Source organism: Dermacentor albipictus, chromosome 1 (assembly GCF_038994185.2).
Source record: "Dermacentor albipictus isolate Rhodes 1998 colony chromosome 1, USDA_Dalb.pri_finalv2, whole genome shotgun sequence".
Lineage (NCBI taxonomy): Eukaryota > Metazoa > Arthropoda > Arachnida > Ixodida > Ixodidae > Dermacentor > Dermacentor albipictus.
The window spans coordinates 180483281-180504839 of NC_091821.1; the positions used below are offsets into that span (position 1 = coordinate 180483281).

General features: G+C 44.6%; 1 long non-coding RNA gene across 1 annotated transcript in view; it reads left to right on the top strand.

The window, feature by feature from the left end:
* Window positions 1-21247, top strand: part of LOC135897720 (uncharacterized) — a 56256-nt gene extending 35009 nt beyond the window's left edge. The window contains exons 3-4 of the long non-coding RNA XR_011512167.1: window positions 5620-5735; window positions 20965-21247. This is a non-coding gene — a long non-coding RNA (uncharacterized lncRNA). The remainder of the gene's footprint in view (window positions 1-5619; window positions 5736-20964) is intronic.
* Window positions 21248-21559: the final 312 nt, after the last annotated feature.

A 21559-nucleotide genomic window follows, 5' to 3' on the forward strand; every position in this document is an offset into this window, starting at 1 on the left:
TGTTCTCAAAGTACGTTGAGCTGTTTCAGTGCTTAACTGCATTCAGTGTGCGCTGCTGTGGAAGGCAGTAACATTAATGCTGTACGGGCGAAACTTCTGCTGAATGTCTGATAGGCTGTGTTTCTGTATGCGTGCAATAGCCTGAATTTTCATGCTTGTCATGACACTGTATTGGCTGTTAGCAAATACAAGTGGTGTCCATCCCTGGCAATCGTCAAGTTTGTCACTGATCTGTTTTGAGCACTTCTATCATATCTTTTTTTTTCTAGTTTGAACTTTCTCTTGCTCATGATTATTTTTGCAACGCTTTGAGGCTATAATTTACCATGCGATAAAAAAATAATAAAAAAACACCTAAACGGTATTAATTATCAAAACTTGTTGCTGTTGTACAATTCGCTGTTGTATTCCGTGCTGTGAGCCTCAGCCTTCTTTTATATCGCTCATAGTTTCAATTCAGCACTAAATTGAAGCGACGTAGTGTCTTTGGCCACGGTTTTGCGTACGACGGATGGCAATTCTGTCTATTACATGAAGCGGGATGTCAATACGATGACATATGAAAAAAGAAATGGCGAATAAAATCACGTAACACCATTGATACGAAAATCATGTGGACTGCCTAAACAAGTCTGATTCTGTGAAATAAAATGCACTCACACACGCACGTACGCACGCAGATTTATATTTATGTAACCACACTGACGAATATCACTAGAGACAATTCGCTCTTGGTAAAAAAGCGCGCAGCATAACGCTCATAAAGACGCCTCTAAGTTTTTGTTTTGCATGCACAAAGGCCAGTAACAGGCAACATGCCATGGAAAGACCAGACGACAAATAAGTGCGACAGCAGACGACAGCCATTGTCGTCTTAGAATTGGAAGAAGATGCGTGTTCTAAACCCCAGACTAGCATCAGTCCTGGGTGAAATGACGTCACACACGTCTTTCAGTCACTTCGTGCGATGTTCTTTTTATAGGTTCATCTTCTCGCTTAAGAAACTCTTCATAGGCGTTTGTGAACTCAGCACAAGAATTTTCTTCCAGCCGGCGACAGTCTTCTGGTGCTTCGCGCCTGCTGCACAGTGGTCAGGTCAGCATGAGGGCATGAAAGAGCCGGCCACAGTGGCCTGGTAACGCGCAGTTAACGATGTGAAGCGTGCACGAAGCTAAGCGCGGTCACTAAAACGCGTCGTATCAGCAAGATCAGCATTCGTGTCGCTCGAATTATGCTGTCCTGTCTGCTCTCCCGGCGGCGCACTGTTCGATGACCTAATTAAGTGCGTTTCGATGAAGCCACGACATTTGTGCATAACTAGCGATGCAAGTGCATATCGTGTGGACTGTAATGAAGGAGTGAACGAATTTCACATCAAGGCCGTGATGCTTGCCGCATGAGGCTGGCTACTCAGTCATTCTTTCATTTATGTGTAACTTCCATTTTTACGTTCAGCTACAGCGTACGTAGCCGCAAGTTCTCAGGCTTCGACTCTGCCTCAGTGATAGTCCCGGCTTCACTTGCTTTAATTACCCGCAAGAAAAGTGGAAAAATACTTATCGAGAAAACGTACAGGCAAGGAGGCACAATATCCCCAATTCATTGCGTGCTTGGAAGTATTCAGGCTATGAGATTTGGAAAGATTACGACCGGCATTACCAAATCGTGACCGGGAGCTCACCGCTATCGTTAAAAAGTGTACAATCATTCCGTTCTTCAAATGCTATCATATGGGGCAGAAACTTGAAGGTTAACAATGAAGCTTGACAATAAGTTAAGGACTGCTCAAATAAGAGATGAAACGAGAAATGCTAGGTGTAACGCTAATAGAGAGGAAGCGAGTGGTGTGGATCAGAGAGCAAACGGGGTTATTTATCGTCGTAGTTGAAATTAAAAGTAAAAATAGGAGCTGGGTAGGCCGCGTGATTCATAGGGCAGTTAGTCAGTGGTCCATTAGACATGCAGATTGGGTGCTAGAGGAAAGGAAGCGCTGTCAAGGACGGCAGAAAATTATGCGGGGCAATCAAATCAGGAAATCTGCAGGCATAACTTGAAATCAGCTAGCGCAGGTCAGGGGCAATTATACAGAGATCACTGGGAGAGACCTTCGTCATGCGGTGAACGCAAACGTACGCTGGGGAAGTTTTACAACATCCGAAATTCGTCTGGCATTTTTACGAACTGTTGATCTTGAGCCACAGTTCGCTTCGTAATGCGAGGCCTCATTCGCATGTTTACAGAACGGCGTCGGGCGCCACTTGGATACCACCACCCCCAACCTCGGCTTCGTACTATACGGGGTGATCACTTTTAGGTTTTACTGAAATTTTAAAGATCACCTGTTGTAGATGACATAATTCTAGTCCTTAAGCGGGGATATTCGAAAAGGCGGACATTACTTGCACGAGAACTCGAAACACATATTCAACTAATTAACAGTAAATCAGTAATGAACTTATTAATTAATTGTTTTACGGTCCATGTGCCTATTTACGAATTGTAGCCGGGGAGTTTCCAAGGCGTACCCACTTGGAATGAAGTGCGTCAATGTCGCAAGATCGACGACTTCGACTGGTCCGAAACCAGCTAGAACGTTGAGCCGCTCTGCGCTTCGGGTACGCTGCTGTGCAGTACTCTGACGTGCACTTGAGCGTGTGTTCTTATGAGGCTGGTAAATTTATGGCAACGTTGGCGCAGAGCATCGTGGTGATGTTGATAGATTACCCTTGATTCCTATTAGGTGCCATTCGGGCTATGACAGACAGCGTAGTTAGGGGCTCCAATGTGGTTCCCGGTCTGGCTGGCGCCACGTAGTGATTGTTTCTCGGGCGCCTGCGGCGTGCCGAGAGCGCCACGCTGCCCAGTGGTAACGTCGGTCGAGGTTCAAGTAACCGGCGTCGCCACAGCGGATATAATCTCTGTAGGAACAACTACGAGATTTCGGTCACGATCCAGGACGGCGATGCTAGCACGATGGACACAGGCACCCGCGTCTACATACTAGATTGCTTATTGTGGCAGTGTTCTCGTGATAAGCTTTTCGATGAACTCGGTTCTCTGCTTCCTCCGTTCTTGGTTTTTATTCGGATCCATGTTGCGAAGCAACGCGCTTCGTCGAGGAGGTTGGACCCTTGATGGGAAGGGGTCTGATCACGCGGAGTGCCCCAGGCTTTTTAGAATCTGTACTCCCTGCGACGTGTTTCTGAGCCTGTTGATTTGATCTGAACATGGGCGATGATGATTTCATCTAGCATATGATATGTACCTGCTTGGAGAAGCGCATCATTGCTATACTTGGATGTGTAATTTATTGAGCTTGAGCGCATTTTGCAGAATGTTGCTCGTCATTAAACTTTGCAACAATGGGACGATTCTCCTCAGGTTTTTATTGCCTATTATGTGCACGCCTTCTATCTTCCCTACTTAAATACCAAGGTGACTTGAAACAAATTCACTTATACGTTTTTCCATCTCATTCTATTTTTCATTCGAGTGTTCCGGAACGCCTTTAGATATAAGATTATTTCACCTTAACCGGTTATTTAAGTCGCCAACAACGATGTTATCTGGTTCTAGTTGCTTTGAGTCGGAACTCTTGATATGCGTTTTCACCTCTTCTAGCACCGAGCCTATAGTGGAGACGTCGGAGCATTTGAGGTCAGCTTTTATATCGTTTAGGCCTGAGCTTACAGCAGTTACACCTTCCCGCAGTCTCTCAATCCCATCGGGTAGTCTCTCCAGATGCGACATCACTTGTTTGCCTATCATTCAGTCTACTTGGTTCATCCTTCTGAAATTTCTTGTTTGAATGCACGAAACCTTAAACTCAAGTTATTAACTGGCCTCTCTTGTCTGGTCCTGGGGTAGTCTCAACGTCCTCAGCTCAAAAGATAAGTTGCCGTCCTGTACCTGCCTACGAAGTGAAGCATATAAAGGTCTCTCTGCGTAAACGACACCAGGAGTAGACGTCTCTCGGGGTGTCGAACGCGGCGGTTCTTCGATGCCAATGACCCGCTGTGGTTGCTTAGTGGCTGTGGTGTTGAACTGCGGAGCACGAGGCCGGTGGGCTTGAAATCCCGGCCACGGCGGCTGCATTTCGATGAAGGCGAAATGCGAAAACACCCGTGTATTTAGATATAGCTGCACGTTACTGAACCCCAGGTGATCCAAATTATTCCGGAGTCCCCCACTACGGCGTACCTCATAATCAAGCCGTGGTTTTGGCATGTAGAAGCCGACATTCCTTTTAATTGCATACCAATGCGCTTTCGCAACTTGCAGCCACGTTTATATAAGATGTACCACGTGCACACAATCACCTTGTAGAGAGGGCACAATTGTTTCCCTGGGCTTCTTGTTTTGCTGTCTGACGTAGTATTCTTAGTTTTATCTAACAAAATACCTTGCTAGTTAAAACACATAGTGCCACAAACATTCAGGGCTATTTCATTTATGAACCAAACAAGGCGACCACAGAAACTGAGGGTGGTGATCACTACGCGAACCATGATAGTAATCACAGGTCAATACGCAATAGTAGTACGCGCTTGGATTCCAAATTGTGCGACTACAGCGCCGCTACAGCGTTCCTTGCTCGTTTCGTATGTCCATGGCCTGACGCTTCCTCTAGCGGTGCTACCCAGCTCGATCCGTTGAGTTATTTCACGTCCATGCAACGTATTCTCGCGACAAATTTCCTGCGCTTTGTCATGAAACACCGCTTAACCACGTGCTGCGCTCCAGCTGATTAGAAATCAAAACTGCCATTCTGTGGCTTTCTATAACTTCAATCTGATCAAGGCGGATCGCCAAGATGGGGTTTTGGAGTCAAGAAAGATCTACAGACACGCTCTGGCTGAAACGACTGAAAAGTTGTCCTTGACATAAAGATATCTGGATAACCTGCAACCAGATAATCAGATAAGAGCAGCTGCAGCACGGACACGCAGCTTTTCCAGTGTGTCGATAATATAGTCTCTCACGGGGAACGTGAAGTTTACCTTGACCGTATTGTGATGTATATCACATACTACGTAGGACAGCATGATGTAATCTCTGGAGAAACTTAACAAGCCTCTTGTACGCCCAGTCCATCCCGCATACTCTGATTGTTCTGCACAACTTATCTGGGTTTAATGATCACAGATTAACTAATACTATATCCCTCAGCCTTGTAATATGGCTCGGAATGCCTCTTTTAACGTTCGGCGCAATTTTCACGTCCAAGGCAAAGGAAGCGTCATTTTAAGGCTCTCCACAATTCAGAAACATATTGCCAGCCTGGAGAACTGCCAGCACGTCAGCGCTCCAGAAATTATCTTTTCAGGGCAGGTTTAGTCATCCATCTGGGTGAAATTGTGACATAATTCGATCTAATCAGAATGTAATGTTCCTGGGATGCTTCTGCAGCTTAGAGATGTGGTTCAAGTGGAAGGTATGAAACATTCGACGTGCTGCTGAAACTGCCGGAAGATAATGCAAGCCCTGGTAGCATGAACTACACGTCTACAGCCGGATCAATGTTGCCGTCACGGCTGTGCACCTCTAGAGCGAGCAGAGTCTATTCTTATTACATATGACCTTCGTGTCATCGTATAACCGAAGATTTCTGTGCTGCAGGAGTGTCACTTGGCGTGGTGCATGTCCCTTTCCTTCCGCGACATGTACCTCAGACTACCCGTGCTGCTTCTGGAGCCAAATCGAGCCCTCTGCTAGCTGCACCACAACTCGCGTTTGTGAGTTTCCCATCTTCACTTCGGTTTCCTTCATAAGACCATCCCGTCAACGCCCAGCCATCCTTCTTCTTATTATTTTTTTGCATCATTGATACGCGTGCTTGTTATGCCTGGTTTCAATGCGAAGACTGCCAGAAATTACGAGAAATAGAGCCGGATTTGGAAACCGGATTGTAGGGACCAGTGAGCGGCAAAAAACAAGTTATGTGTTCGAATTTGCCGGCTACTTAGTTAAATCTAATAATTAATATATTTAATTAGCGCACCTACATGTCTATACTGACAATGTAAAGTTTGTAGCTACTGTTGGGTTATCTCTTATTAGTTCTCGAATCGTGCGAAATGTCCTTCTGCAAGGCTCTGCGGCGCGAGAATGTTTCTCTTTCTGCTGGGAAACTGAAACTGGGTGCTTCAGGAGTGCAGGAAACCACGTGCTCAGCAAACGTCAGGCGTTGACGTTTTCTGGCGTCTCCCTGCCTGCGCCACGCAAGACGAACCATCTTTCTTGTTTCGACGTGGTGATTACGGCTCGAGGCGAGCGCTCCCCTCACACGTCATCGATGCGCCGAAACGAAGCTTAGCGCACACTCGCCGTTCGGTCATGCTCGCATGGGTTTCACTGGGCGGCGAGTGGTATCGGAGGCTTTCTTTTTTCTTCTGATGACTTTCAGCTCCTAGAAAAGTTATTATCTTGACATTTGTGACCGTTCAAGTGAGCATCTAACTTGCCAGTCATAGGTGATGGCCAATGTTGAGCAATGCCGACATAACCGTGAAGCCAAGGCACGCCAAGAGCCGTAAATACCTCGCCGAAATAAGAAGAGGTGGTTCGGCCTGCGTGGCGCCGACTGGGGAGACGTCAGTGGACGTCAACAGCTAACGTTTCTTGTGCACGTGATTCCCTGCGCTCCTGAAGCGCCCCGTCTCAGTTTCCCATCAAAAAGAGAGAAACGTTCTCGGGCAGCGGGGCCTGCAGGAGAAGGGCTTTTCGCGCTGTTTGACAACTGATGCGAGATCACCTCGATAATACTACAAGCATTTCATTGTCAGTAGGCACGTAACTGCGCTAATTAATATATTAAATATTGTATGTAACTAAGTAGTGAGCAAACTACGGCACATAACCTGTTTCCTGACGTCCGCCGGTCCCGATAATCCGGTTTCTAAAAAAAACGCATTTTTTTATCTTGAACGATCCGTCTTCAGGAATTTTCGGCAATATTCGCTGTAACACCCGGTGTATCTCTAGCTCTTGTTATGACGCCGAGCTCTCATTCTAGGAGGCCTTCTTCAGTCCCACATACTTATGCGCACACCTTCATCGTCATTCGGATATCCATCAGTCAAATGCCACCAGCGCAACTAACCGTCCACTCTAGACATCACAAGTTGTGACGACCTCTCGAAGTATGTGCCACGTTACCACAAATGTTTTGCGTAATGAAGCATAATAGACCTGCTAGCTGTGGCGACTCAGAGGCTGTTGCGTCTCGCAGGGGAGCGCAAATTAGCGGGTGCGATATTCTGCTACGACGACTTCTTGGCGATGGAGGCGAAGTGAAGACACTTCCGTGTGCTTAAGAAAGACAAACATTACATTGCGTTTAGATGCGCATAGAATAACCCGGCTGGTAAAAAATTAATCTGGAGACCTGGAGAGCGGTGCCTCTCGTCACCCAGGTTAAACGCCATCTATTGCAGAATATAGAACGAGGATTGGTGCGTTTTTTTCCAGCACGAGGTAAGATGCTGAACTACACCGTAGTTTCTTTTTTTTTTCTGGAGATACATTACGCCAACTGCACACTTGATATGCAAAAGACGTGGTTCGGTTCGACTCGTTCTCTCACATCGCTGATAACGCGCAAATGTCTAGTACCGCCGTATGGTGACCCCGTTTATTCTCACTTGCCTCTGACGTTTCCACTATATGCACTTCAGCGGCTGCGCGAATAAGCGGAGTCGTTTTAACCTGCCTCATTTCGAGCCACGTGAAAGCCATGAGGTGTATAGTCATTAATGGAATACATTATTTTGAAAAAAAGAAGGGGTGTGGTATACAGAAAATGATATAAAATGCATGCGGATTCCTAGCTCAAGGGTAGTTAGGATCCATATTAAATATAACTTTCAACAGCGGCGAAAAATAAAAATAAATAAAGGAAGAAAAAAAAGATCGTTGATCAATAAATACACATTCACAAAACAGGAGGGAGGCTGTTTTTTTTTCTTTCCTATTAGCTGTGATAAAAGCTAAAGAAAGTGCTAGGTAAGTGACCACACAAAAGAGACAAAGGCTGATAAATTCCGCACTGCAGATAACGCCTCAAACGGTCAATTGTACACGACAATTTTGTTTCAATGATGATGATGAGAAATTTTTGGCGTCTTTTGGTTCTGATGGTAAGTTGTTCCACAGGAATGATCCAATGCTGTTCCACCTTCTCTTTCCATACATGCTATGAATTTTTGGCAAGAGAAGATTTCTCTTCGGAACACTGAGTGCATGCGTACAGAGTATAAAAAGTTCAATATAAACCTTTCTCATAAAGCCAAAGCCCCTTACGGCGTCGAATAAGCTCTGGTTTTTCCGAGACATACATTGTAGTTAGACAGTAGAACTGACAGGTGTACTAGTTCGTTTCCAAACCTAAAATGGATGGATGGATGGATGGATGCAAAACTTTAATAAAGTCCTGAGGTACGCGACTCAGCGCGCTGCGGGCCGCTCCCACGTTGGGACAGTCAGGCCTTGCCCGACCGCCGCATCGTGGGCCCTCTGGACAGCCAATAATAATAATAATAATAATAATAATAATAATAATAATAATAATAATAATAATAATAATAATAATAATAATAATAATAATAATAATAATAATAATAATAATAATCAAAAGTGTTTATTAAATTGCCCAGGAACAAACTCGAGGGTCTTGGTGCTGGAGCACTTGGCCAAACGATGCACAGGAAAAACAGTGCACGCCCTCACTCGCACATAACACTACACACACGCGCACACATAAAAAAAAAATAATTTCGTGAATACAGATTTTAACAGACCATAAAATGTGTACACGAAGAGAATAAAAAGCAAAAGTGGAGAAACAGAAGAAATGATTACAGAATGACGGAACACATAACAGATATGAGAGTTTTTGTTCAGTTATTGAAATTCCACTCCAGTTCCTTTCAGGAAAATATTAACATTAGGAATGAAGATATCCAGGCACTCTTAATGGGCGTTGTATGTCACCTGCACTCTAGACGAAGGTCACAAGAAATCTGAAGGCTGAAAGACGCGCTGCTTCCTTGTGCCTTTCCGCGGAATGTAAAAGCGCTCATTACAGAAAGCAAGTGCGAGCAGCAGATTTTTTCATGTATTAATTTATGAAGAAGAATAGCACCTGATTTGTTCCGTCTACAGGTGACGGTAGATAACGCGAGTGCCTGTGTTAGCTCGATGGAGATGGAAGGCTTTTGACAGAATCGATGTTTAAATATAGATGTGAACTTTTGTTGCACTCTTTCGAGAAGTTCACATTTTGACCTACAAGCGCCTCCCCAAACGACGGAGGCGTACTCAAGAGCTGGAAGGCATACGCTCTTATATTGAAGTTACAAATGGTCCAGGTTGTTTGAAGTCTCTCGTCACCCGACAGACTGTGCCGAGCGTTCGAAGTGCACGCTGCCTCGTCTGTTGAGCGTGGGGCGAGAAATTCGGAGAGCTATCGAAGTACACTCCAAGGTCATTTGTTCCGTGAACTCTTGGCAGGAGAATGTCCTTAGCCCTGTAGGGAAATAAGGTCCTGTTAGTCTTCCGTGTGAAGCTTACAATTTTGTTTTTTTATGATGATGACGATGATCATAATAATAATAATAATAATAATAATAATAATAATAATAATAATAATAATAATAATAATAACCAGCCCAAAGATCGGTCGTGTTTTGTCACTTAACAGCAGCTCTTCAGTGCCCCAAATCTGCTTTACATCATCGTAGTACGAACATTCGAACAGATTGCACTCAACATAAGAGAGGAAAATAAATCGCACTGTTGAAAAAGCCCACGATATCATCTTTTAGTGGCTTCCGGGTCACTGTGGCATTGTGGTAATGACTTAGTTTATAAGGCTGCCCGATGTGCCCACGAAGGCACCCAGGTGCTTCCAAGTTCTTTACGGAGGAAGGACGCCGTAAGGAAACTTCGTCTGTTTGCTCGCACAAAACACACGCCTCCTGGCGTTTTCGTGCCCTCGAGCCTTTGCTAGGGCTGCAAGTACCAGTTAGTCCCACCCGCTGATTAGCAACACTGCTGTACCGCCTATTGTTTGGACATGTGTTTGCGAACGCTTGTTCTTTCCGTTTTTGGAGTGGTCGACAGTTCGACGGGCGGCTATTGTCGATGTCAGGAAAGCATCGAGCAGCTGTCGTGTACCGGTCGTCGGTACGGCGTCCAGCGTTTCTCGCTCCAGACCGCGTTAAGCCAGCTGGGATCGGCAACATTATATTTTCTGAGTCGAAAATACTGGTACCATGACGAGATCCGTCACATGGCACACAAAAAAAGCTGTTCGCGGACTACTGCTGTTTGCGAAGATTACCGGTGAAGTGAAGACCGTTTGTTTGCGCCGCGCTTCCTCTTGCGTCGTCGCAGTACTTCTCTCCCCTCGGTTCCTCTTTTCATTCCCCTCTTCCTTACCCCCAGTGTAGAATAGCAAACCGGACGTTCATCCGGTTGACCTACCTACCTTTCCTCTCGTTGCTTTTTCCCTCTCTTGGCTCCCCTGCATAATAATGTACGCTATGTTTAGTATAATATATGCAGTCATGCTCAAGAAAATGCTTCCACTCCATCAAAACCTCGATGAAAAATGATTAAAAATTAACAACCGCAATTCACAAAACGATAGCGACTATGATGTATTTAAGGCTGCGCTTCACGTTTTAGACGAGAAACGCACAAGTACGTGTCATTCCGACGCCCCCAAAGAATCAGTTAGAGGCGAGAAGGCCTACAAAGCCAAGACTATGCTTCGGACGGTCATATTTAGAGAAAAGCAAACAAATAGAGCCAGGACAAACGCAATTAAGCCCCAAGAATCATGACATAGGACTGGGGTAAAGGCCGCTTATATTAAGCGAAACTGCATGGCTATAGCCTGACAGGTAAACAAGTAGACGCGAATACTCTTTCGAATTCTGGCACCTTGCCATATGCTATAGAGGATGTTGACTCTAATGAAGCCTCTCGTTTAAGGGAGAGAACACAGTGGAATTCTTCAGCTTTCAAAATATCACCCGGGGTGAGCGTTCAGTTCGTATTCTTCAGGAAGGAAGTGCCACGTACGCTTGCCACAATACCGGCGTTTTTCGTGACACCACGCAAACGGCGCAAACTCCCGATCTATTCCCGATCGTTCACATAATGCAGCCGTATTTGTTGCCTGTCAGGCGCTGCAGCTCAAGGAGCACACAGTGCATGTCTCGTTATGAGGCGCGGAAGGACGGACGGCCGCTGCCCGTGAGCTTTGGGACCCAAATTCTCGGCGTTGCAACCATGCGTGCTTCATTCATTTCGTAACACTTCACTATATTGATTCGCGGCTTAGCATCAGCTGTAAGACGCATCTGCGTACTTATACGTTACATGCACGGCACCGTAACTGTTACCCTCAAATTCATTCATCCTCTCTCGCACGTCTCTTTCCTTGCTCCTCCGTTGTCACCACCCAAGGATCTCTATCTATTGCGTGTCATCTATTGCACGTGCGCAGAACAGATACCAAACATTCACAGAAGCTGAAGGAGTAGCCAAAAAAAAAAAAACTGCCGGACGTTTACTTTTGAAAGTACGGCGTCGTATAAGATACGCGGTGTGTTTCTCTAGTCCTTGTGATTTTCGTCGAAAAGTTATCTGCGAAATAGGGTGAATCATCAGTGTGTCGAACAGCGTGAGGGTCCGCTGCCTACCATTAACATTTTTGTAGTGGCCATCATTGGTGCTTTTCTTCAGCTTTCGTTGTACCTTATTTATTTTATTTATTTGTTTGTAATACTGCCAGTCTCAGTTGAGACCAAAGCAGGTGGGCACAATTTTACAGAAAGAAACAAACAGGTCATGTTACATGGTACATAAAAGAAAAAAAAAGGAAAAACGCTTCCTTAACTACTGCAGAAATCACCATTAGTACAATACTTTTGGTTGGTATAACAATATGGCCATAACAATATAACAATGTAGTTAGTATAACAATATAACAATATTGTATTACTAGAATTTATATAAAAAATAGCGAATGAATGACACTTGTAAGATCAGAGAACTTATACAGCCAACAGACAACCGCGCAGAAGCGGCGAGTTTGGGGTCTGAAATGCATAAATTCCACGCACAGAAATAAGTATTACAGATATGTGGGTTAAGATTAGGATATGTGGGTGTGTTAAGTGGCGTCTTCTCTGTTTGATGTCTCCAGTAGGTTAATGAATGATGAAAGCGACGGAGCGGAAACTATGTCTGAGTGGAGGAGATTCCATTCCCTGATCGCACGTGGGAAAAGTGAAAACTTGAACGTGTCATTGCGAATACTGTACTGGTTTAGTGTAAACGGGTGATTTTTTCGCGACAGGCGTGATGTAGACAAAGTAACGTACTTAGTTCGATCTATCTTATAACTGTCGTGCATTAGTTGGTAGATGAATTTTAAGCGGGCGTGTCTGGCCCTAACAGATAGTGTTTTAAGACCTGTATCAGCTAAGAGGCTTGTAGGGGAGTCATAGGGACTGTATTTGTTAAAAATGAACCTCACAGCTTTTCTTTGCACCTTTTCTAGTTTTGATATGTTAGTTGATGTGTGTGGAAACCAGATGATGTTAGCGTATTCTAAGACGGGGCGAACAAAAGTTGTATAGGCTAGTAGTCTGGTGTGTTTCGGTGCAAGGCGTAAACATCGTCTAAGGAAAAAAAGCTTGCGTAATGCGACTGAGGTAATATTATCAATATGTAAGTTCCAAGAAAGGGTAGAAGAGAATGTCAAACCTAGGTATTTGTGGTTATTTACTTTATTCAGGCAAGTGCCACCGAGGGCGTAAGAAAATTCTGAAGGCTTCTTTTTTGTTGTAAAGGACATGCATACAGATTTAGTGGTGTTAATTGACATTTGCCACTCTTTACACCAATTGCACACCAAATCGAGTGCTCTGTTTAATAACAAGTGGTCTGCGTAACTGAGAATTTCTTTATAAATAATACAATCGTCCGCGAAGAGCTTAATGTCACATTCAATGTTAGCAGCAATGTCGTTAATAAAGATCAAAAATAGCAATGGGCCCAGTACTGACCCTTGGGGAGCACCGGAGGTGACAGCTACAGACCTGGAAGGGGTGTTATCTATAATAACATATTGTGTTCGATGTGATAAGAAGTTTTTTATCCATGCAGTAATCTGACCACCTCCGATTGCAGCCTCCAGTTTTGCAACTAATTTTACATGGCTTACACAATCAAACGCTTTACTGAAGTCGAGGAGGATCATGTCTGTCTGGCTTCGGTTGTTTAGGCTGAGCGCAAGGTCATGGACCACTTCGGTTAGTTGTGTTACTGTTGAGAGGCCACTTCTAAAGCCGTGTTGTTGAGGTATTAATATATGTTCTTGCTCGAGAAATGTAGTGATGTGTTTGAAGATAATATGTTCCAATATTTTACAAGATGTGCTGATAAGTGAGATTGGCCTGTAGTTGAAGTACTGTACTGTAGTAGTTATGTACTAATTGCTGACGAAGATCCTCTTTTGACGTGAAGGTGCAGTGCTTTTTCGCGTTATCTACTCTTATAACGTGAAAGAATTCTATGAATTATACAAGTTCTTAAAAAATCACTCTCGAGGTTTAATTAACACCATAAATCTATGCGTGGACTATGAAGACTGGTGCATTGGAGGCCTCCGGATTAATTTTGACTACCCTAGCGTTCTCGAGCGTTCAACGGAATCTCTTGTTTTATTTTCTTTTCATTTTGCTTCGTACGGAAGATAGCTTCTTTTTTGAAAAATTTTTAAAGCACACTTTAACCGTTTGTCATATATCCTAAGCGCCATTTACTGTAGAGATTAAAGGGAAACCGAGAGGCCGGTTTCCGTTAACCACAACCACATAAAGCCAACAGACAATGAAGCCAAGGAAAGCATAGTGGAGATTAGCTGTGGCTGAGATTGAGATGTAGAAAATAGTGAGGAAAGGGGAAAATGAAAGTGGACGAAAAGATAACTTACCGCCGGTGGGAGTCGAACTAACAACCTCCGTATTACGCGTGTGTTACAATCATTCCGCTACGGCGACGGCTATCAATCCAGCCCCTATCTTGCGTATTTATGTGTGCTCCATTTATATCCAGGAGTGCTTTTGGAAATAAATAGGATGTCCCACATCCGCCCGCCATGGCCCTGAGTGGCGCTGGCTAACACTCCAAGGTCTAGATAAAGAGCACATAACTACCCAAGATAACGCCCGTATTGATAGCCGTCACCATAGCACAATTGGCATACGATCTAAGAAAAAAGACGAAATGGGGTATCCAGGATACTCCTTTAGGAGAGTAACTCACCTGCCGCAACCATTCGTCCTTCTGGGGTGTAACTGCAAGGGGATGAACTGTTGCTCCCCGTGCGGTTACTCCTTCAAGGACTAGCAGCTGCTGTTTCCCTTTGCACCTCATAGGAGTAACGGTCATTCTTTCCGATGCGTCCCAAAAAAAAAAACAATTAACTAAATGAGCCATTTCAGCAGCAGCAGCAGCAAGCAGCAGCAGCCCACCTAGTTTTCTGCCGTCCTCGACTGCATTTCCCTTCTCTTGGCAATCATTCTGTAACCCTAATGGTCCACGGGTTATCACCGCTACTAATTACTTGGCCTGCCCAGTATCATTTTTGTCTTTTAATGACAATTAGAATATCGGCTATCCCCGTTTGCTTTCTGATCCACACCGCTCTCGTCCAGTCAACGATACGCCGAACATTCTTCGTTCCATCGCTCTTTGCGCGGTCCTTAACTTGTTCTCGAGCTGCTTTGTAAATCGTCAAGTTTCTTCCCCATATGTTACCACCGATAGAATACATTGATTGTACACCTTTCTTTTCAATGATAGTGGTAAGCTTCCAGTTAGGATCTGACAATGCCTGCCGAAGGCGCTCCAACCTATTTTTATTTTCTGTAAATTTCCTTCTCATTATCAGGGTCCCCTGTGAGTAATTGACCTAGGTAAACGTAGTGAATCACTGACTCTAGAGGCTGACTAGCGGTCCTAAACTCTTGTTGCCTTGCCAGACTATTGAGCAGTATCTTTGTCTCCTGCATATAAATCTTCAACCCTGCTGTTACACTCTCTCTGTTCAGGTCCTCAATCATTTGTTGCAACTCGTCCCCAGTGTTGCTGGACAGGACATGTCATCTGCAAACCGAAGGTTGCTGAGATATTCGACGTTGATCTTCATTCCTAAGCCTTCCCAGTTTAATAGCTTGAATACTATTTCCAAGCATGCAGTGAATAGCATTGGAGAGGTTGTGTCTCCTTGCCTGACCCCTTTCTTTATAGGTAGCTTTCTACTTTTATTGTGGAGAATCAAGGTAGCTGTGGAATCTTTGTACATATTTTCCAAGGGATTTTCGTAAGCCTCCTGTACTCCTTGATTACGTAATGCCTCTACGACTGCTGGTATCTCTACTGAATCAAATGCCTTTTCGTAATCCATGAAACCCATGTAGAGAGGCTTATTGTACTCTGCAGATTTCTCTATTACCTGATTGATGACATGGATGTGATCCATTTGAGAGTATCCCTTCCTGAAGCCAGCCTGTTGGTTGACTAAAGTCTAGTATTGCCCTTATTCTATTGGAAATTATATTGGTGAATATTTAATACAATACTGGAAATAAGCTAAAGGGTCTATATGTTTTCACTTCTTTAACGTCTCTCTTTTTGTGGATTAGTTTAATATTCGCATTCTTCCAGTTCTCTGGGATCCTTGAAGTAGTGATACATTTCGTATAAAGGGCCGCGAAGTTTTCAAGCGTGATGTCTCTTACATCTTTCATTAAATCGACTGTTATTCCATCTTCTCCTGCCGGTTTTCCTTTTCTCCATTTCTGTTCTTGCAAGGCCCTTCTAACTTCTCGCTTCTTATAGAAGGAGCCTCTGTAACCTGTTCATTACTACTTTGAATGGAGGTACCGTGGCTGCGATGGGTACTGCATAGATTAGTATATAATTCTTCCGCTGCTTTTACTGTATCATCGAAATTGCTGATGATATTACCCTGCTGATCTTTAAAGGCATACATCTTGGCTTGTCGTATGCCAAGTTTTATTTTTACTGATTTCATGCTGCTTCCATCTTTTACAGCTTCCTCAGTCTTTGTCAGGTTATAATTTCGAATATCCCTTACTTTCACCCTGTTGATTATTTTTGACAGTTCCTCGAATTCTATATGATCTCTTGGACACTTTTATTGGGCACTTTCATTCTTTGTCGCTTCTTTACGAGGTCTTTCGTTACTTGAGAGAGCTTACCTACTGGTTGCCTTGAGGCCTTACCTCCTACTTCGATTGCTTCTTCTGAAGCCAGTCTAGTGAATGCTTAATTCATTATCTCTATTTCATCTTCATTCATCTTTTTGAAGGATGAATATTTGTTTCCAAGCACCAGCCTAAATTGGTCTGCTTTTACCCTTACTACGTGTAGGTTGGCCTGTTTCTTCTTGACCAATTTTACTCTTTCTTTCTTCATATTGAGGTGAATCATAGACTTTACTATCCTTTGATCAATTTACCCTGCCTAACGCTTCTACATCCTGCACTATGCTGGGATCGGTAGAAAGTATGAAATCAGTTTAATTTCTTGTTTCACTGAGCCATTTATACGCTGATAAAGAAAGATTGAGCTGAAAAAAAGAACGAAAGAAAAGTGCCCCAAAGTAGGACTCGAAGTCACCTCTCCAGTTCGGAAGTCAGGTACTCTAACCGCTGCACCACGGCTTCTTTTTTCTTTCTTTTGAAGCACTACACGCGGCAACTATTTTTTGCTTTTATCTTACATGGTATTTATTGCGCCATCGCATATGCGAGGGACGCACTACACGCGAAAAACGTGCGACCACTAGCCAACACATCTCGTATTCATAGCCTAGAAAGGACCTATAAATCACGATGAGCACACCATGCACCCCATAAAAACTACAACACGATGACCACAGTGACAATAATGTGAAAGCAGGAGCCAACGTTTCGACAAGTGGACTTGTCTTTTTCAAAAGAAAAGTCCGCATGTTGAAACGTTGGCTCCTGCTTTCACCTTGTCCTCGTTTTGGTCATCGTTTTGAATTTCCATCTCCCGCCATCCCCGTGCTTTCCCCACAAAAACTACAAGTAGCCTTGAACTGAGAAAAGTTGCAACGGCAAGCAAATCATCAAGAGGTGGTTGCAGTCCGGTTGAAACTCTGTTAAGCGAGGCATGTCCTTGAAGTGACCATTCATTTGAGCATACTGAAATTTCGAAGAAACAATGGGTTCAGCGTTTCCGTCCAACATGCGTGTCTTCCATAAGCTATGTAGTCCAATTAGGAAAAACATGCCAAAAGTCACGTCTTCTCCGTGGGGTGCAGTCAAGTGTCGGGTGGTATACGCTGATTCAAAATGAAGTCATCTTTAGAGTTCTTTGAAGCACATCCCAAAATATTCCATCTTTACAACATATGAAGCAAAGCTCTGTGGCCTCGGGCACATCGCAAAGGCGACAATTCGCAGTTCCTTTTTTTTAATAAAGAAATGTTGCCAACTCGGTTGGCAAAAGAGGATACTGAGACCAAGTTAAGCATCTGAACGTAGGTGCGGCAACACAAAAGAGACGGCATTTTCTGTATGCCATGCTTGAAGAGCCTAACGGTGCGTGTGCTTGCAACCATGAGCGACTGCAAAGAGAAAGCTGCCCGATTGTTCTCAGGGCGATTTCAAGTGAGACACATCACGTGATGTACGCGTAGCGAGCGCAGACGGGCCATGCAAGACAACAGAGAAGGCTCTGTCGCTTAGCGTGCGCCGTTTGAGTTACACGTCGCTTCACTTAAGTTTGTAATCTCCTTGGAACGGAAGGAACTTAGGCACCATCGGCCATGAAAATCTTCCAGCCCATCAGTGACTTGCGCGCTTAGTGTACATCGTTCACTTATAGTGTGCAGATGAAGTGCATGGCTCCTAACATTCCATCTTTTAAATTTCACACAATTTTCTCACGAAGAGACAAAGTGCTGCTTTGCGTGTAGTTCAATAGACATTGCACGATCTTCAAGTTATTCACGATCTATGGACAATACCGTTTTCGCCGCACCACTCGAGTACACGGGGGCAAACAGCGGAGGACATGGGGAGGAAATGTTACCTTTCGTCCTCCCGTTGCTCTCTTTCCGACCAGGGACTAAACACTTGCCTTCCGAAATTTGCACACGGCACGTACACTCCTGCAGTTAGTCGGATGATGACGATGATGGCGATTATTTAATGGCGTCCCCTTTGAAATGGGGCGGTTACAAATAGTCACCTAGCCTCCTTGATTAATCAGGTATGCTACACTTGTTCTTTTTTTTAATCTAGCATTTTTGTATACATTTCCGTAATCTTTTTTCTCCCTTCAAGATATACCTTGTACCGCTAGCAATGGTTTGTAAGAGATGAATCCCTTCCCAGCTTTTTTTTTTTTTACACCAATACGCTAAACATCTCTTGCTTGCTTATCTCGACTGCTGACCGGTTGACGCTTCCGTCCACTTTAAACCCAAACGCTTCTGGAAGGTGTACGCTACCTACGCTTCTCACTGCGTGAATCCCTTCGCATTCCATTAGGATGGCTCAGTGGTCTCCGGATTTTTTCGCTGCCGCATACACAGGCCTCTTCTAGTTCCGAATATTGGTTCAGATATTTTTTTGTCCTTAGGCAACCGATCCGAGCCTCAGAAACTGCTTTCGTCCCATAATGGGCGAAAGCGCCCTTTTTAAGACTAACTGCACAGTTACTCCCGTTTGCCCCGCAATTTTTCTTAGGACAACGCACGCGTAACGTGGAGGTTGTGGGTTCGATTCCCACCAGCGGCAAGTTATTTTTTCATCCAGTTTCATTTTTTTTTTCTCTTTTCCACTATTTTCTACATTTCAGTCTCAACCGCAGCTATTTTCTCCTATGCTTTCCTTGGCTTCATTGCCTGTTGGCTTTATATGGTTGTGAATGTACAGTGCAGCAAGTTTTATATTTTAAGCATAAAAAAAGAAAGAAAAAAAGGAAGTCTCCTCTCAACGTACAACACTTCAATGAACATGAAAGAAGTCCCAGCACGGCACAATTGCAGAGATCAAGCCTCGACCGCGATCACGGGCAGGGAACGACCGAATTCAAAACTAGCTTTCTAGCTAGCAAGCAAGGCAGCTCAGTTGCGCAAGACGAATCTCGCTCTTGCGGTACAATTCCCAACGCGCTCCGCAGCTGATACTCTGCTGCCGCAAAGTATAATCAGATAGCCAAGCTAAGGTACTGAGACTGGGAACATGGTAGATCAAATCTCGACATAACACAAATGGGACCGTTTATGCATTTATGTAACATTTGCACTTGCATTTGTAACAATGGGAACATTTATGTATGTATGGTGGGTTGTAGACGCAGCTCATTGCTTAACACAGTTTTCTTTCTCTGTTTCTTTTTTCACTGTTCACAGCAGCATAGAAGTGACGGAGCACTATCATCTTCCGCATTACGTCTAACACCTGCCCCGGCCGCGGTGGCCGCATATCGATGGGTGCGAAATGCAAAAGCGCCCTTTTCCAGTGCATTGGGGTACGTTAAGGAACCCCTGGTGGTCAACATTATTCCAGAGTCCCTCGCTGCGGCGTGCCTCATAATAAAATCGCGGTTTTGGCACGTAAAACCCGGGAACTAAATTTACTCTAACCACTGCTAAATCTCCTGCTGCAGACGCTCTCTTTCTATTTTCCGCGTATTAAGCGTAGCAGCAGTGAGTTCACTGATTGAGGGACTTGAGTCATCAATCGTGTAACTTTGGGGGTAAAGCTTACCGTTGGAGATTTATCCTTCTACCTCTAGCGCAGGCTGCTTACGTCCAAAGGGAAAAGCGTTCACCGCTAAAGCCCTCTTACAGGCTGAGACCGACGAAGGGAAACACACCGGGAAGAACATTTTAGAATAGATGAAAGGACACATGCGGCTACGATGCGCCCGAACAGCTCGAACTTTTACGTTTTCTTTATTTTTTTTCTTTGTCCTTTAAGGGATACGTGCTTGATTCGGCGAATCTTTCAAATTGATGCGAAATCACGAATCTTACGGGGAGCGCGCCGTTGTCTCAGCTCATTCGTCAGTGAACTATACAGTAACCAAACGGACTTTCCCCGCTTAGACAAGGTGAGCTGGAGCCGAAGAAAACGGCCACTGGGAAACCCTTCCATTGACCGCTAAAACAACACGATAGGCGGAAGCTTTCGAAATGCATTGCCCTCTGTGTGCAACACGAGAAATAACACGCAAGTTTGCATTCAAGAGCCCATATTGATCGCAGATTTATGCTCTACATAAAATTATTCTCTAAGATTAAAGGAGTACTTACGTTTCTACTACCTGTCGTTGTCATTGTGTTAAATGAAGGTGAGAACGCAGTAACCCGCAGAAAAAGAAAAAAAAAGACTGGCAGGCGCTAAACGATTTACTACAATACTTCTGCTAACCAGTTATGTTTCGTTATCCAACTAGTGGATGCATCATGACTGACGTCACGACACAGTTACTGGCTCCATTCCTGCGATCGCTACGGCTGGAACACGTGAGGGCAGTCAGAAGAGACTGTCGCAGCACTCTTACTTTTATTCATTCTTTATTCAGTCTTATTTATTCCTTTTTTATAAGCAATACCAGCATACTTAGCCTTATATTACTAGATTAAGTCGGCGGACTTTTACTGTGTGTCATGACGTAACCATAACGTCGATGACGCCAGATCCGTCATTTCGAGATATCTTTAGCACAAAAGTAAAATGTCATGTAACGTGTGTGTGTGTGTGTGTGTGTGTGTGTGTGTGTGCGTGTGCGTGTGCGTGTGTAAACAAAGCGGTCTGCAAAGTGAAGCAAGAAAAGAAGCAAACAATCGTTCAGCTACAGCGCACTCTTGTTCAGGCAGCCGAACGAACTTCCGCTCCACGAGCCCGCAGTCTTCGCCCGTCACCGCACTGGCTGTCCCGTCGCTACCTGCACGTCACCCAAACAGCGCTTCCTTCTCTCTCCCTGCCGTTCCGAGCTTGGAGACGGAACGAGGCGACAAGGTCGTTGGGTGGCCGCGTATGGCAAGAATACCACGTAAGACAATTGAGCCGAATGAACGTGTTAGTAGAGTAGTGCACGACCTCTCTCTGTCGCGCGAGAGGCAGCTGACTCAGCCGCCAACGGTCACGCAGCGCTGGCAGACGGCCAAGGCGCGCTGCGTCGTGGCGCTATACACGGAGATGTGGCAGAGCAGCGGGAAACGCGTGCTGCTGCGCCGGAGTTGTCGACGTGTCGACTTCGTTGGGATCGGTGCAGTTTTTCTTTCTTCTTTTTTTTTTGTTTGCGCCGTACTACAGCAGCCGCTCTGGTTTTGATGAGTGCAGATGAATGCCCCTTGCACAGACATCATGCCACGGACCAAAAAAGGTTTTGCGCTGTTTTTTTCTCTGGCTCTGGGGCCGCGTTTCTACAGTGAACGACAAGATGCGTTATGCTATGTTCAGACTAC